The sequence below is a fragment of the Anthonomus grandis genome, chromosome 7 (assembly GCF_022605725.1).
Source record: "Anthonomus grandis grandis chromosome 7, icAntGran1.3, whole genome shotgun sequence".
Lineage (NCBI taxonomy): Eukaryota > Metazoa > Arthropoda > Insecta > Coleoptera > Curculionidae > Anthonomus > Anthonomus grandis.
Genome location: NC_065552.1, coordinates 15,465,127 through 15,482,184, shown reverse-complemented (window position 1 = coordinate 15,482,184; position 17,058 = coordinate 15,465,127). Strand labels below are relative to the sequence as shown.

At 32.3% G+C, this 17,058-nt stretch overlaps 1 protein-coding gene and 1 long non-coding RNA gene across 6 annotated transcripts in view; one reads left to right on the top strand and one right to left on the bottom strand.

Moving 5' to 3' along the window:
- Positions 1-17,058, top strand: part of LOC126738159 (kinesin-like protein CG14535) — an 871,125-nt gene that overhangs the window by 565,843 nt on the left and 288,224 nt on the right. The window lies entirely within an intron of this gene.
- LOC126738194 (uncharacterized) lies at positions 1,893-16,565 on the bottom strand. Of its 2 annotated transcripts, XR_007661246.1 has the most exons (7): positions 16,122-16,561; positions 6,984-7,128; positions 6,441-6,693; positions 5,882-6,019; positions 5,457-5,819; positions 4,461-5,404; positions 1,893-2,877 (listed from the first exon to the last, which is right to left on the bottom strand). It is a non-coding gene; the product is annotated as an uncharacterized LOC126738194 (long non-coding RNA). The 2 variants fall into 2 exon arrangements; XR_007661247.1 differs by lacking the exon at positions 1,893-2,877 and having other exon boundaries at positions 5,021-5,404; positions 16,122-16,565.

Genomic DNA, 17,058 nt, shown 5'->3' with positions numbered 1-17,058 from the left:
CTAGTCATTCGTAATGAATTAGTTTTTAGAAATGTAATGAAGTAGAATTAAAATTTCATTATGAAGTACCAAGGAAATGCTGAAGCAATAGGAATATATATTGCCAATTTTTTTAAAAAACTATTAGGAATCACAATTACTTAATAATCAATACAGCTGAATTTAGTCTATTTTAGGCATAGTTTTTTATAGATTTTCATTTACAAATTTAATTTATGGATATTTTAATTTTGTTATCAATAAATACTTATTATGCAATTCCATCATATTATCAAGTAATAGCTACAATAAAATAAGCATTTTAAGGCATAGTACAGTTTTTCAATAAAATAAACTCGAAACAACAATTTAACCACAAGCACAGCTTTAAAAATAAAAAAGAAGAAAACATGCTAAAGCTCTCTTTTACTCGCATATACTGATATTAGCTCTCATACGGGGCCCATTAGGCGTGAGATTTATTCAAATGCCTTTCTTAAACACATTTTCAAACATGGGGTACATTTCTTGCTCGTTTATTTTGACGCTAACTGCGTTATGTGAATACTCAACAATCCCTTAAAATATATTTCTTTTTATTGATTTTTTTTTCAATTGAACTGAATTTATTTATTGGTAAGTCTAACTAAAAAGGTATTTAAATGTATGTGTTCCTGATAGTTATTGCATAATAATAAAAACTGCTGAAAAAAAATAATATTTTCATAATAAAAATATTACGTTTCATTGCAAGTCTTTAAAACTCCTTTTATACCACTTTAAATTATTTTTTCAAATAAACCGAAAAAAAAATCTCTAACCAACAGACAAAACGCAAATTCAACGGTCCCGGGTGGATCCCTACTTTATTTCACGGATTTTAGGATGGTAAATGGGATATGAAATAAGCTCGCAAGGTCTATAGAGAGCAGTTTAAATCCTAAAAAATAATAATAATAATAATACTGATTCGGCTCAATTCAAGCGTATGCAATATGAAATTACTTGAATATCGAAACGGGAACTGGATAATGCCTATAAATTTCAATCGTTGTATTGTGTTGGAATTTCTAAATTTAAGGTATTAAAATATTGTTGTTAAAATGTAATTTTTCGAATCATTTTCAGTTACATAATGGAAAATTTAATAGCTTTAGGCATTTTTTATATAAATATAGAATTTTCGGGCTTAGTGTTTTTATGGAACAAACACTAATTCAACCTTTTTATAAATATTACATTAGGTTATTATAAATTATCTGTTCTACTACAGGATCTGGAATAAATACTTTTGTACAGTTTTTGAACTAAAAAAAAATACGTGAGAAAATTTTACCATGCTTAAACAGTATAAAAGTTCTTTGTAGTTAATTTTTGCAATTTACTATTCATTTTTAGTTTTTTAGAGGTTCATTTATAAAACTTTGCCAGGGCTAGTTTCTATTAGAATAGAGCTATTAAACTAAGACTACCTGCGCAATATTTTCATTACCTCTTTATCCGATTCAGATCTTATGGCAGCACTTAAGTAAAATACACTAAAACCACTATGACAAGTTTGAAGATAATAAAACTAACTACAAACAAGAAATAATGAAATCTCTCCATTTGGTTCCATATTTCTTATTTTACCATTATTATTAAAGAGGCGACTGTAAAATTAAGTATAATATACTGTGGACTAACTAAGAAATATATCATAAACACCAGATGATGTTAAAGTTGTAAAATAATGATGATGAAGTTCGATATCACTTATAAGCGACATTCGAAAAATAAATTAGAATATAAACAGGACTAATAAGTAGACACTCTTACCGAGAAAATAGAAATACTAATTTAAATAAAAAAACAACATGCCGCTTTTTTAAATATGGAGCCTTTGAAAACATACATCTTAAAAAACTTATAGCCGATTTACAGGGGCTTGCATGGCATAAAATTTTTTGGGAACGTAATGTAGAGAAAAAAGTTAACATTTTTTATTTATCTAATTAGTATCATTTTTAATATTCACGTGTCTTATCGTAAAGTTAAAGCAACGAGCAACTTAGAGCTTCATAGTTAACTAAACAAATTCGAAAATTACAAAACTTAAGGTGTGAACCCTTTGTTTCGCGAAACATTTGTCCTGAGATCGGCTAATAATTTGACGAACATTTGTCAACATGTTCTTGCATGAACTCGTTAATGTTGGTCAATTGTTGTTTGATGGTTGATTACATTTTCTTTATTTTTCAGTTTAAGTTTAAGGCTAAACTCGTCTATTTGGCAAATAGCTGCATGGTGAGATGAATCCACAAACTTTTTAAAAAATTAATTTCTTAAATTAATAATTTGTTGCTCCAATTGCTTTTCTAGATCAAAAAATCCTCTTCCTCCCTCGCATACCACGATGCATGGTTCTCTCAACCGCATTTCTGGGTTGATGGTATTTATACTTGGTAAGGAGGGTTCTCATTTTTCTTTGTTTGGCAATATCCATTTTATCCATGTAATTACACTAAATGAGTAGCCCAACACTAAACAGGCGTATGTGTTAATTGTCTTAGGAAGATTCTTGCTATTAAGTCTAGTACGTAGAACCCGTCTCATCCTTTCTTGAAGTTCTGTTATAAGTTTTTCTTTCATGGTCCGATGATCGATTCTTTGTGCTTGTTTAACCCCTCAGTACTTACGAGTATAAGTCTCCCCTACTTGCATTGACTGGTTCCAGTTTCTATTCTTCATCTGAAAATCACCTTGATTAACCTTACCTTTTTGGATATTCCTTTTGGATAAGAGTTCGATACTTTTTCCTTCCCAAAATTCATGGTAATGTATATGGAAAATTCATCAAAGATTTTAGGCATTTGGTTCAGTTGATGTTTTGTGGCTGCCAGTAGTTTAAGGTCATCGCTATAAAGCAGATGGTCTATTTTAATGATATCGGCATTATTGCTTTTAATAGAATATCCATAGTTAGAGAAAAAATGAAAACTATAAGTCTCAGTCTCAAAATATCTTTTTATTAATCAGGTAACATGTTTCGCTAATAAAGCATTATGATGTAGTACTTAGCAGATCATCTAGCTATAAGGTCTGATGATACTTTATTTACCTGATTAATAAAAAGATATTTTCAGACTGAAACTTAGAGTTTTCATTTTTTCTCTAGTTACGTAGGTCTCTTTGAGATAATGGACGAGTTCTTTCAATCCATAGTTGAGTTTATCCTTCATGATAAGAGTTCATTGCCAGACAAAACCAAAGAGGACTTAGTGCGTCTCCTTAAAATATACCTCTTTTTATTTGGATGGTTTACGTCATGATACTGCAGGTTGCTTCATTTAGTTGCATAGTAGTAGTCCACGTTGACATTGCGTGCTCTAAAAAATGAGTTAAGTGTGGATTGATCTTTTAGATAGTATCTGAAGAAGCCAACTATGGGGCACGGAGTCAAAGGCTTTTTTTTAGTCTATATAATTGAAAGAAGTCGTCCATATTCTCCAAGAGACCCTGATATAAATAAATCAAAGAAGAACAACACAAAGTCTCGGTCTCAAAAAAAAAAAAATCTTGAATTTGTTAGAGTGGTGACACGTGTTTCGTTCCTGAGAGCATCATCAGACCTAAAAAATAATGTAAACAAAACCAAATAAAATTACAAAAAGACCTTAAAGTAAAACAAAAAAGTATACCTCAAGAAGGTTAAAAACACGCCTGACTGGGTCAAATATACACACACACTAAACGGTAAAATATAAGTTTAAAAAACTGACGTCACAAATATATAAAAAACAATAACATAGAACTTGAATACAAGAAAATAATAAAAAAGTAAAAACGAACTATCGAGATTTGGGCCTACAACCTTGCAGCAAGACTGTTACCGTTTGCTGCGTTGACCGCTAGGCTACACCGTTCATGCGATAGCTTGAAAAGAAAGGAGGGGACTACAAGATGTTATTAAAAATGAGTCCACATTGAACACGTCGTTAACGCAAGTTAAAACTGGACTCTTCTTCGCTCTTGTAATCTCTAGCTTCTTTAGAAGATCCAGCTTTTTGCCCTTCTCTTAAGACTTCTAATTCCGTAAAACGAAATCTGGTTAAACCGTTGCGTTGGATAAGCCAGACCCGCTTTCGAAATCAGGAGTTTATAGTTTGCATTGTGGCGATTGCCCTATGATTTATGTGGGACAGTCCGGGAGGAAAATTTCAACAAAGGTACAAGAACATCTAGGTCTGGTGAACAAGTTTAAAGCCACCGATACTGTTGAGACCAAGTTAGCGTTTGCCAATCATTTATTGTCAACAGGTCATAATTTTTCCGACCCCAATAATGCGGCAGTAGTTCATGACTGCCAAAACGCGAAACACGTGTCACCATTTTAACAAATTAAAGAATTTTTTGAGACCGAGACTTTGTGTTGTTCTCCTTTGATTTATAGTCTATATAAGCCATACAAAGATTTCTTTTTTTGGTATAGGCTTGACTACCTATCGTAGAGTCAATGATCAGTTGCTATTGCTCATCTGCAATAATTTGCTTGTGTTCGCAATGCTCGTAGATCCTCTGGGCAATACACAAAGTAAGAATCTTATACATCGTCAAGCAGGTAATTAGGCGGTATTTTGCGGGATACTGTTTATTAAGGGCAGAAGATAAGTGGATCGCTGTGTAAATCAATATGTCATTAAAAAACTCCGTTAATTGGTCGTGTGTGACACCCTAACTGCTTTATCTAGAAATTGTGTATTCCATCAGGTCCCGGTGATTTCCAATTGTATGCATTTTTTATAATATTTGTGGCTTCATTGGTTATCAAGGGATTATGTTTCATTTCAGGGACATTAGCGACACTTTCTCTTTCTTCATTAATCCAACGCTTGGATTAATGAAGAAAGGCGCGTTGATTGCATTGTGCCGATATTTTAAGGTGGTCTTTCCAGAACTGCTGAATAACTTCTTTAGTAGGATATGTATTGTTTTCTGCAGTTATCAGGTGTCTAGAATTAAGATTACGAAAGAATGTCTTTTTTTGTTTGATGAAAAGTGCCTTATCTTATTTTCTTTTATTACTTTGCTTGTATCGTTTTAAACGAGCAGTATATATACTAAGTTTTTGTTTGAGTGTATCTAGGCAGTGTTGGACAGATGTGTTTTTTGCGATATATTGGGCGTCTATGCTGTTCTCAGAAATTATTTGCTCGACTCTTCTTTTGCACTTTCTTTGTTCTAGTTCCCGCTGCATACTGCATTGGGCGACTACTGCATGAGTTAGTCGCCCAATATCTCCTCGAATATACTCTATCTTTTTTGCAGTCGTTTCTCCCACACCGGTGTTTGGTACTTTTTTCTAACTTGTTCTTTTTGGGGTTTTGCCCTAAGCTTTTTACCCAACCATCTGGTTATCGTGTGTCGTTCATCTAGGCTTGAGTATCTGCAACAAACTCTGGTAAAATGATTGTGTTAAGTAATATGGTTATGTTAACCTATCATAGTTCCAAGTTTTTTCGTTGAGCTTAGCATTGTAGTGTGGGCCTTTTAAGTGGGTCAGAGCCGGCATATTCTATCATGGATCTTCTAAATTCCATTATACTCCAGATTATTTTCGAGAACTTCGATCGTTTGGTCCGGATTCTTGAGTAGTTAGTTCTGGTAGGCCCATTCTTTCTACAGGAAGCACTTCTTCTTTTGGCCCAGTTTGTTCTTCACGATCCCGATGACTTCTAATTAGCATTTCTATAAAATTTTGAATTGTGTTGCGTCGTGTCTCTGGGATAAGTCCGTTTTGGCTAATTATACGGTATTGGTCAGCCACCATTTGCTCCGTTACAGTAAGGTTTGGGAATTCCCTACAAAACTCTTCATGGATTTTTTGTCTCCAATTAATAGTGTCCTAATATAAATTCGTTACCCTAAAATAAATGCGCAGAATCGTTTCTTTTATGGCAGCTGTCTATTTCGTGCGCTGTCAAGGCATTCCCATCTGGGTGAGATCTGGTTGATATTCCTGCTTAGCACGTTCGATAGGTGAAGTTGGCGTTTACGTTTGCTGTGGTTATGATTGTTTATTATTATTATTATTATTATTATTATTATTATTATTATTATTATTATTATTATTATTATTATTATTATTATTATATATATTTTTATTAGGATGATCAAAAATATATCATCTTCCATCCACTACTTACATATGTCCAAACCAAAACATTTAAGAACTAAAACTGTTTTTGTCAATATCATTTTTCGGCGAAATTTTAATAAAATATATGGGTATGAAAAAATTAAAATGAATAGAGCGCATACAGCAGGCTTTCGCACCCTGGATAAATATTATATGCAAAAATGCATTAGGCATTTCATTATGCATTTAACAGTTAAACGAAAATTAGAACAAAAGCTTTTAAATTAAATCGGCCTTTTGTTTTAGTAGAAAGTAAAACCTACAAAACTTTTTAAAAACAAACCTCCAAAGCTATAAAGATAAATTACTCTTAAGCGTTCGTGTGTACCCAGACTTTTCGCTGTTTTTTTCGTCCGAGTGATGCCCGAAATAATTCTTGTTTTGTTCTTTGTGTTGGCCAGAAGCTCGACTATTTATTTCCTGAAAGCCGAAATGATATACGATGATCTGTCTAACACCATTTAATAATTTCTCAGCTTTTCTTTTTGGGGAGGGCTGTTTTCTTATTGCTTTCTAATTGTTTTCCGGAATCGAGTCTGTAAATATTTATGAAGTAAATATCCTGATCGACGGAGCATTATAGATAATCGAAAATTTGGCTAACGATTTATCATTAATATGATATGTTTTACTAAGTACTTTAAGGTCAAATTGGTTTTTATTATATGAGGGTAAATTTATTTTAAAAAAAAATGCTTCTATTAAGAAAAAAACATATATTTTTTTCAATTTATCTTTTAGTATTGCTTATATTTTTTTATTAGAATTCGTCCCTTTTGAGACCGCGGCCGGCAAGAAAGGCGCAGCCATTCCCTAGTGGGTTTACCTTTTTTTCTTTCTTTTTATCAATATTCCATTTTCTCTACGTGGAAAGACCCTTGGAGAACCCGCCGCTTATTTTCCATCGCTATAACTCGATTGACCCACTTCAGAGTGCACGGCATCACGTCGTTGGCAAAACAAAAGATTATCTAACGGAAACGAAAAAAACCATTGAATTGTATATTGTTTTTTTTTTAAATATAAACAAAAGTCTTCCTTTTTTTATTAAATCGGAAAACTAATGCTACTGACTAGGCTAGGCTTTAGAACCAAATATTTTCAAGAATACATTAATGGCTGAATTATTATTGAAATGGTAGGTTTTTTATTTAGTATTGATATTGACGTTAGTTCTTATTGATTAATTTAAATGTCCTTTTGATACTTAAGTCTATCTTGTATTTTAGTACAAATTTAATATACCAAAACACAAGCATGCAGCATTCAGTTCTATATGCAGCATTATCAAAAACACTAAAATTCGTGATTTTCTTCATCTTTCTTTTATTCACTTACGATTCTATTGGGCCAATATGATGAGTCCAAAATCTAAAATCTGAGATTGTGACTTGCTATCTATATGAATCTAAGTGTGTTGCCATAGAAATTAAAAAATAGCTGTTTGGATATCCTTGTGATTCGTGCTGTGGACCAATTTGTATACCATGCTGTGAAATCCAAACAATTAAAGAGTCGCGTGTCACATTGTTGCAGGATCGCACATGTATTTTGTGGTGCCTAAGTCGCAAGGAGAAGAACCTAATATTAAATCTTCTACGTTGCCGCATTTCTTTCAGCACTTCAAGTAAAGATAACATGTTTAGAAAAACCGCCTTGCGAAGTAGAGGATAAAAATTACCTCCTGAAAAATGATCTCGCGAGAGTTAAGTCAAGGAAATCTATCAACACTGCTACAAGCAGTTTCCTTACTGCTATCGAAAATATGAAAGAGCTATTACTATTTCGGTAGAACAATGAATGAGAAAACAAAAAATTATGATCATTTACTGCTTAGACTCTAAAGTGGTCTCTTGATGCTGGTGGCTTTATTGCTTTTAGACTTGGCAAAAAGACTGATAATGATAATAAGTGTAGACCTATTAAGGTAATATGCGCTTCTGCTGATGTTGCCTTTATCTTGATAAAGCACCTTTCTCTCACAGATGATAAAATTCCAAATGTGCAAAATCAATTACAACCGTATAGGAATCTTAGGAAGCAGTTGTATGAGCCACTAGAAGCTGTCGAGGACGACCTAAGAATTATTTATAGCAACGACAATCTAAAAATTGTATTTGGCCATGGGCAGCATTTAAACAAATTTTTATAAATTTTACAAAATCTTGCAGAGTGATTTTTGAAAATTTAGGATTTTCAAAATCACTCTGTAGATTAAAAACTATGAGAGCTGTTAGATTTTTGATAACGGCATATTTCGTTTCATAAAGAAAAACTAGCAGAGTAATGTAAAAACCGCATGGTTCTATCTTCTATAATAACCGAGATAACCTACAAAAGTTTCCAAATTTGATCACTCTGTACAAGATAATATTTCCGATCTGATACTTGCTAAGCTTTTAATCACTGAGTTGCTAATGGTATTTCATTTGTCTCGGAGGACGCTTATCATCCTTCTATTGTTATATTATTTAGAGCAGAAATCAATAGAAATTGTAACTTTAAACCAAACCATCAACGTCAGAACTATAATTTTAAAAGGGCTAACTTTCCCATGTTCTGTCAGCTTACATCTGAGGTTCAGTGGAATTTTCTTTATGAATTTGATGATGTGAATGAGGTCTTCGCCAGTTTCTCTGGTATTTTAAATAATGTCTTTGACAGATTACATTTACTTGTTATGAATGTTAAGAAAATAAATATCACTATCCCAGCTGGTATACTGCACAAATTGTGGCAGCTCTTAAAGAGAAGTCTAGGCCGCATGGTAGGTGAAAAAGAACTAAATAATTAGCTGAATATAATGCTTATAAAGCTCTATATAGCGTATAAATAGGGCTTATATAAAAAATATTGAAAATTCTATACATAATGATTCCAAAAAATGTTAATGAAACTTATACAAAAAGCAAAAACACATCTAGAATCTCCAATATTTTGAACTAAAAAAAAACATTTGTCTGACTACTCCCATGCAAATTGTGAATGCTTTTGAAATTTTCTTTAGTAGCGCCTCTATTAGCTTCACTTCATTTGCTGATTTTAGTCATGTACAAAAAGTACTCCTCCTTTACTCCTACGTGGTTGTGTCTGGAAACAAACAAAAATTTGTCCTGTCTTTAAATTAGGAGAACTATCGCCCCATCTCTATTTTGTCCAACTTTTTTAAAGCCTTTGAAACCTGCATCTGTAGCAACCAGTTTTATCGAACTAAAAATCTTATTTTACCTAAACAGCTTGGTTTTTTTCAGTGAAGATCAACAGTCACTAATCTAACATAATTTCTGCAGGACGCATATGATGCTATAAATTGCAAATACCAACTTAATGTAATCTACACAGATTTTGCTAAGGCCTTTGATAGATTGGACTATAGATTTTTTTTTCAAATCAAATATGCTTTATTGTTTTTTAATATTGAGTTATAAATAAGGCAAAAAATATAAAAATATAGTATTGCAGCTAAGAAAAAAATGTCACGGATCTAGTAAAAAGAATAAAAACTCGGTAGGTAGGTTTAAAGATCCGATAAAATTAAAAAAAAAATATTCAAGACTTACAAAACATCTCTATAAAACTCTTCTAGGCAGTAATATTCTTTTTTAATTAATAAATCCTTCACAGAACAGCTAAACTGCTTGCTACTCAGGATCCTACTACATTCCAGGGGCAAGTGATTATACATTTTAATACCCTCATATATAATAAAGTATTTTATAAGGGTACTCTTTGAGGTGTATAGAGTAGATTGATAGTATTAAATCTTGTTAAATATATGTTGGGCTCATTAGTATTCTTGTGTTTTTTATGAATCATTTCTACCGTCATCAGTATGAAAATACAAGATAATTTTAGTATTCCCTCTCTAACAAATAACAGCCTGCAGTGGTCTCTAAAACCTACTATACCCAAATATCTCACAGCACGCTTCTTCAAGACAAAAAGTGACTGAATAAGACCCCGCCCAGCGAAGCCCCAAAATTGAATTCCATTTCTTAACTGAGACTTTACTAGGACAAAGTACACACTTCTAGCCACCTCAATGCAGACAACTCTAAATGCATAATAAGCAGAGGCAATCTTCCCCTTAAAAGCAATATTGTAGCTCTAAAATGTTAATTTTGAGTCAATAAAAACTCTTAGAAATTTGAAGCATTCATTATAGGCTCCCCATTTAATGAAGGAGTTGTAGTAATACCCTCAAATGCCACAATATACGTTTTGGAAATATTAGAAGAAAGCTTGTTTGCGTCACACCAAATTTTAATAAGTTTAGTATCATTGTTTATTGTTTTTTTTAATGTATTGTTTTTTGTTCCAAGTCACATAATAGTAGTGTCATCAGCAAATAATGTAAAGGATACATTAATATTGAGAGACGCTAGGTCGTTGATGTAAATGAGAAACAATAAAGGCCCAAGAACCGATCCTTGAGGAACCCCACGATCATTGTGTTGGCCCTTTACCACCTGTCTTCTATTTGTCACATAGGAATCAAGCCACATCAAAGCATATCCTCTAAATTCATAGGAAAGTAGCTTTTGCAGCAGTATTTTACGATCCACACAATTAAAGGCCTTAAAAATATCACAAAATACCGCTACAGCCATTTCTCCCCTGTTTAAGCCCTAATAAAGTTTCTCCAAAAGATTAGAAACCACATCGCCAGTAGTATTTTAATCATGTTACTATTTAATGAATTGTGCCTTTCAAGAAAGAAAATCATTCTAACCTTGACAATTTTTTCGATTATTCTTCATAGAGTTGGAAGCATTCAGATCGGACAAAAACAGGGGTGAATAGGGGAAAAAAGGGTCAATAGTGTCATCGCTTTTAAAAAGACGTTTTGCCAAAGCCGTACACAAACTATAAGGTATAACTCTCCTGTCGAAAGAAATATTTATAATTACACATAACTCTACAGAGTTTGGAAAATTCATAAATAACTTGACTGAAATACCATCAATACCTGCCGAGTGTTTGTTTTTAATTTAAGTATTTTTTTTTATTTCACGTTAATGTGAAACAAACAAAATGAATCTCGTTCAGACACAATTCTTAAAAATGACAACTTACGAGTATCCGCTGTCAATTTCTACGGTTTGCATGACATGAAACTTTTTCCTCTAGTTAAGAGTCGTCATGACTGCATGCAGCTACAAGCTGATCGTCATAGTCTTTATGAATGGCGTAGTTAACAATCTCTCACTTAATCTCCAGAATTATAAGAAGATGTCAATTTCCTTGCTTAATAATGAGATTGACTTCGATTACGTTATAAATGATGCCACACTACCAACGAGCTATTTCCAGCAAAAAATTTCAAATGTACGCCAGGAAGTTAAAAATAGGTTCATTCTATTATTATCTTGGAAACAATGGATATCAACTTGAATATTTCTAAAATTAATAATAAAAAAATGTATTATTAATTTAATTAAGTAATAAAAAAAAAAAAAATTTTGTTTTGTTTGATTAACAAACAAAACAAAATTTAATTTTTTTTAATTGTAACTTTTTTGTAATAAAATTACTTACAAAAAAGCTACAATTTTAAACATAGAATTCTAGAGTACCATTAAAAGGATTTTCCAGAAGCTTTTAGATTAAATATTACAAGTAGGGGTTGCCGTTTAAAATTATAAGGTTGGACTGGCTGTGAGTAAAGGATTAAGTGAAATAACCTTGCTTATATTTGATTATCCTCTCTCTATTGTAGGAACTGATTTTAATTGTTTTTTTTCGGTTCCTCAGACAATTTTTGTTGTAAATATTTATCTGTTTGCCTTTGTGTATCCTATATCTTAGAATTTAGCTTAATCCATCAACTTTCTTATGCATTTAAATTCTATTTTTTTTCCAATTTTTATAGTCGAAAGAGATGCATTACCTGAAATAGCCAAAGAGGTAAGAGCTATTGAATAAAGTAAAAATTATGGATATTTGAAATTAAAAAATATTAAGAAAAGACTGTTATTAATATCATAAGACTTGAGATTTCTTTAGCAACAACCTCTTTCATTTCCCTCGCTAATACTAAAGACGATATTTCAGAAAACGTGTCGCGCCCAGCCAGGTAATCCAGCGATGTCTCAGCACCGGTGCCCAAATGATCTATGTCGTCACTTTATTAGATTATAAAACAGAAATGCCGAAAGTTGGGGCACTTTGCAGAGTTTTAAGCATCCACGGGGGCACGGGTTTCACTTAAATCGCATACGAAACTACCTAAACTGAAGTTTTGAATGTAAAGTGCTATTTTATAATCATATGTATATGATTTAGGCTTCTTTATAGAGAATGCTTTCTGAATTTTATAGGACTTTATTTAAAAAAATATTTTAGAAAAATGCAACAATAAGATTTTTTTGCGCCTTTAAAAATCTGAGATGCTCTTAACAAGATCCCACTTACTTGCAGGAATGCTTTTTAAAAAAGGAAAATGAAGGAGTACTTTTATTTTTAAAATAAATGAACCCTTAACTTTATATTTAAAAAAAAACATCGTAGATAATCACCTTTAAGTGAATGCAATAAATCAACCTTTTTTTAATATTAACTCTCACAGATTAACAAGTTTTAGTGAGATAAACTGAATTAAAGAGTAAGTAGGCATTATTAGAATACTGTTCTTTGATAAAGTAAACACCCAATATCTATTTGTTAGTACATTAGTTTTAGAAACCAAGTGCGAACTTAAAATGAGCTTGTGTCACAAATTCGAGAATCTGATTCTGATTTTCACCCACTGAGTTAAAGTACTGAATGCATAATTAAAGAAAAAGATAATTTTTTAGCGATTAATATTTTTTTTAAGAATTTATTTTCACTTTTCATACCTCCAAACAGATTTTTTAATTTAAAGTTCTCTCTGTTTTAAAAAGAAAAGTATATAGTTATTTTCTTTTATGAACTTATGAACTTATGAATCAACAAGGTGCCACAGGTGGCATCATCCCATTAAAAAAAAATAAATTTCATTAGGTTGCACCATTTCAAAGAGGTCGCAAAAAATCTATGTTAAGTAAACGTGTTTTTGCGTTTATCTAAGAAAAAATTTTTCAACAGCGCTAGCAAATTACTCACGCAAATTGGAGTCCCTACCCTGGATAAGCTTTTATAAATATCTATAATAGTAAGAACATTTACGATCTTCAAAGATATTCTATTCTTGTAAACGGATCAGAGAAGGACGTAAAAAACGCCAACCCTAATGTTCGTAGGATAGTAATTACCATACAAATTACAGTATATAACTACTCCAAACTTACTTTCCAAATACAGGATAGATAGATTTAAGCCCCAACCGAGTCCAATTTTGAATGAGAAATTAAATTCGGCTTTTCTCGTTTTAGATCTCGTATAAAGTATAGATATTAGAAAAGTGAATACTTCCTTTTTGGGGTCTTTGGATGAAATTACTACGTGGCTGGCTAAAAGTTGGATTGATTTTGTTTCCAGTTATGTGCTTGATTAAGGTTTTAAGCGTGGAATGCTTAGAAAGTGAAATTTAACTTTTATACTTTATTTTGTAATTTAGATATTGTTTGAACTTCATTAAATCCTTTTCGATAAGTTTGGTAAAACTTCTAAAATAAAATATGTTAGTGGTTTAAATTTATTTATTTGAAAACAAAACTGACTATTATGTTTTAAAATATATATGATTAAAATAACATTATAAATTTGTCTTCAACTCAGGAAGAAAATTATGTCGAGGTGTTTACTCTGGGCTATATCTAGATTTTATAATTTGCCACTATAAAACTTAAATATTTATTTTATTAATAAGCGAAGTAACAAATAAGATCAGTATCAAAAATTACTCGACCAAATAAATCGAGACCTTTAGTCGCTTTCTAACTTAGGCTAATACTGTGATTTATACCATCCGGTGACAGTAATGCCATATCGCATTCGCCAATATTATTCTCGGCGTGTCCCATATGGGGCAGATCCACAATAAATCTGTGCGATAAGTGCATTGAAACGGTGCCCTGGGCGCGATCCGTCACGTCAATTTGCCAGTCTGAATAATTGTCTTGTCTTCTCGACCGTTCCGTGTGACCCAAACCTTTAGGCTGATATATTTTGTTCTTGCCTTTTGGCGACCTGCCTTACCGAAATGATTGCTCAACATAAATTTACTAGATTCCTGTATTTTACCTTTAAGTTTATGTAAATTAATGTTGTAAATTTTTCTTTGGTCTTAGCAATAAATTTCTCAGTGTATTTAAGAGACCTACATTTAGTTTTTGATTATATATATGTTATAATTGAATATAAACTGAACTATTTTATTAGAATCAAAGTTAACATTTTTGATGATTAAAAAATGTTTTATATTTAGTACTAACTGATTTTTGAAAAAAATTCATATTCCTAAAAAGCAAGAAAGAAAACTTGACACTGATTTTTAAATAGTTTAATAAAGAGTCTTGCTACTTACTTTTCTCATATGAAACTCTGAATTTCCTTACAGTAGTCTTATTAAAGAACAAAAATCGATGAAAGTAAATTAAATAGATTAAGTAGATTTAAATTTGATAAAAAATCAATTGGTCATAATTTTTAAATTTTGATCCTGTATGTGCGAAAATATGAAAGAATTCATCATAATATTGATGTTGTACATTTAAAATATAGTTCCTACACTAACTACTTGAAAAAAAAATACGCAGAAGTTTGTGACTCCCTAAGAAGATATCAATGGTACTTGAAAGCTGCTTACTCTGATACCACAATATATTGTTAAACTATCTAGCTTGTTATTTTTTCTCTATAAACCCTGCGATAAAAAGCAAATCATAACATAACATGTATCTGTAACTTGCAGAGGGTGGTGCGAACACCACGGTAGTTTTCTGTTGCACAAACCGTCGCTGAAAGAAGATGCTCTGAAGATCCCTGCAAAGGATGGATGGACTGCAGCGAGAATTTATTCAATTCATTGTCTTCTTCTCGTAGTTGCATATTCTGCACAGTGGCCTCGGTGCTTGGTTTTAATTTAAACAAATGGCCATTTAAGTGACAAGAGTTACCAGATGAAACTTTCTTCTCTTCGGTAATATTTTGCAAATTGCCTTCGATTTGTCCAGGAAGCTGAGAACCTACTTAAAAATTGCAGCCATAGGTATAATTTACTCGCATTTTAAGAATAATACGAAAGAGTATTTTGATTATATATCTGATTGTAGCCAAAGAAGGGGATCGGTGTTCCGTATTATGGTTGGGGTGGATCTCTGGTGGAAGGACGCGGTGGCATTGTTGTCTTAATTCTGGTTGTGAGTCATAGTCTAGAAACCTAATGCAAAGTATCACACATATTAGGAACATACATACATATTCACAAATAGAAAGATTTTCAATCACAAAGATTTTCTATACACCATATCAGCCTTATTAGTGTAGACCAACATGCAATATTTATTATGCTGTTTCTCTATTATTTGAAGAACATTTTTGAATACATTCTCAGAGCCGGTGCTGAAATTTGCTCATTTCCGGAAAAATTAAATCATTTCCACAACTCATAAGCTATTGTCTTATTATTTAGGTGGACAATAAAACTGTACAAATCGATGCTCCATAGTTGCGATAACAATACTTCTCCCGAACAGCCTCTGGTAAGCATTCTAATTTTTACCAATGGTCTACCCGATTAACATTTAGGAGATAAGCGAGTTTTTAGAAATATGTGTCGAGGGTTCGTTAATCTTCCTGGAATATACATATACTGGTAAGGATAAAGCGGGTTGGTTATCAAGATTTTTCCCTAGATAGCTCTACTTTAAGAGTGGTCCAGTAGCCAAACTTTCTAGTTTAAGACGAAATGCAACTTTACTTCTTTCCATGCCTTGGCGAAGGATCTGGGCGCCAGAGACGATTTGAATAAATATCAGCATAACATGCCATACCGTCAGGTTACAAAGATTTAAAGCAAAAGAACACAGAAAACACTTACTTTAAATTTGTCTTCGTACTTTATCTGACCGGCGAGTAGTTAATCCACATCTAATGAACATCCATCCTAACTGAGGTGGCTTCGATGAAGGTGTGAGTTCTCTGTTATTTTTTGCTTTATTGAAGTTGTTGCAGTCCTGTTCGTGTTGGCGGTGTCAAAAAAGATTCTACTAGAGTTTTGATGTCATCTCAATAAGCAAGGCTTAATCAATTTGTATGACTTAATCATGACAGTTTAGGTATTAGTGACGTACTCTTTCAAGTCTTGTCAGAGTATTTTAACTTCTCCTATTTGTAGAGTCCTATCCAGACTATCACGGTAAGTAGATTTATGGATCTTTCTAGAATCTCGGCAGTCCAAAGGTTATGGCATTACAGTTTAAGGTAAAAGCTATCCAGCGATGATGAAGTTTATACTTTATTAGAAACAGGTCACTTAATACCAGCTTACCTCTGGAATTGTCGTGGGCTCAACTAATATGAGTATTGTGGTGGTGCGGTGATACTAGTTAATTTTATATTTCATTCTTGCAGGCGAGAGATATTGAATACTATGTCTTTATTAGATGCAGTCGATGCACTCTCGAATACTTTTCTTAAAACATCAAATAGATTCATAGCCGCTGTATCATCGGCCTTCGGCACGCTAGCTTAGCAACTCTTGTTACAGTTGGTCCACCTACTACATTTTAAAAAGCTGAAAATAAGCAAACTTTTGTTCATTGCAATACCATGTGATCTTATCTTGACGAGCGGTTTTGATTGGGTTTTTAAAGGTTTAGGTCTAAGAATGGTCTATGAAAGTTCGGTAAGTTACGAAATCTTTTAAAAAACTCAAAAGATAAAATAGAGACCAAGGAAAAGTTCGAGATTTATGAGATTATTTGCAACGATTGTGATAAAAAGTACAAAGGACAAACCAAAAGATCAGTTAATTT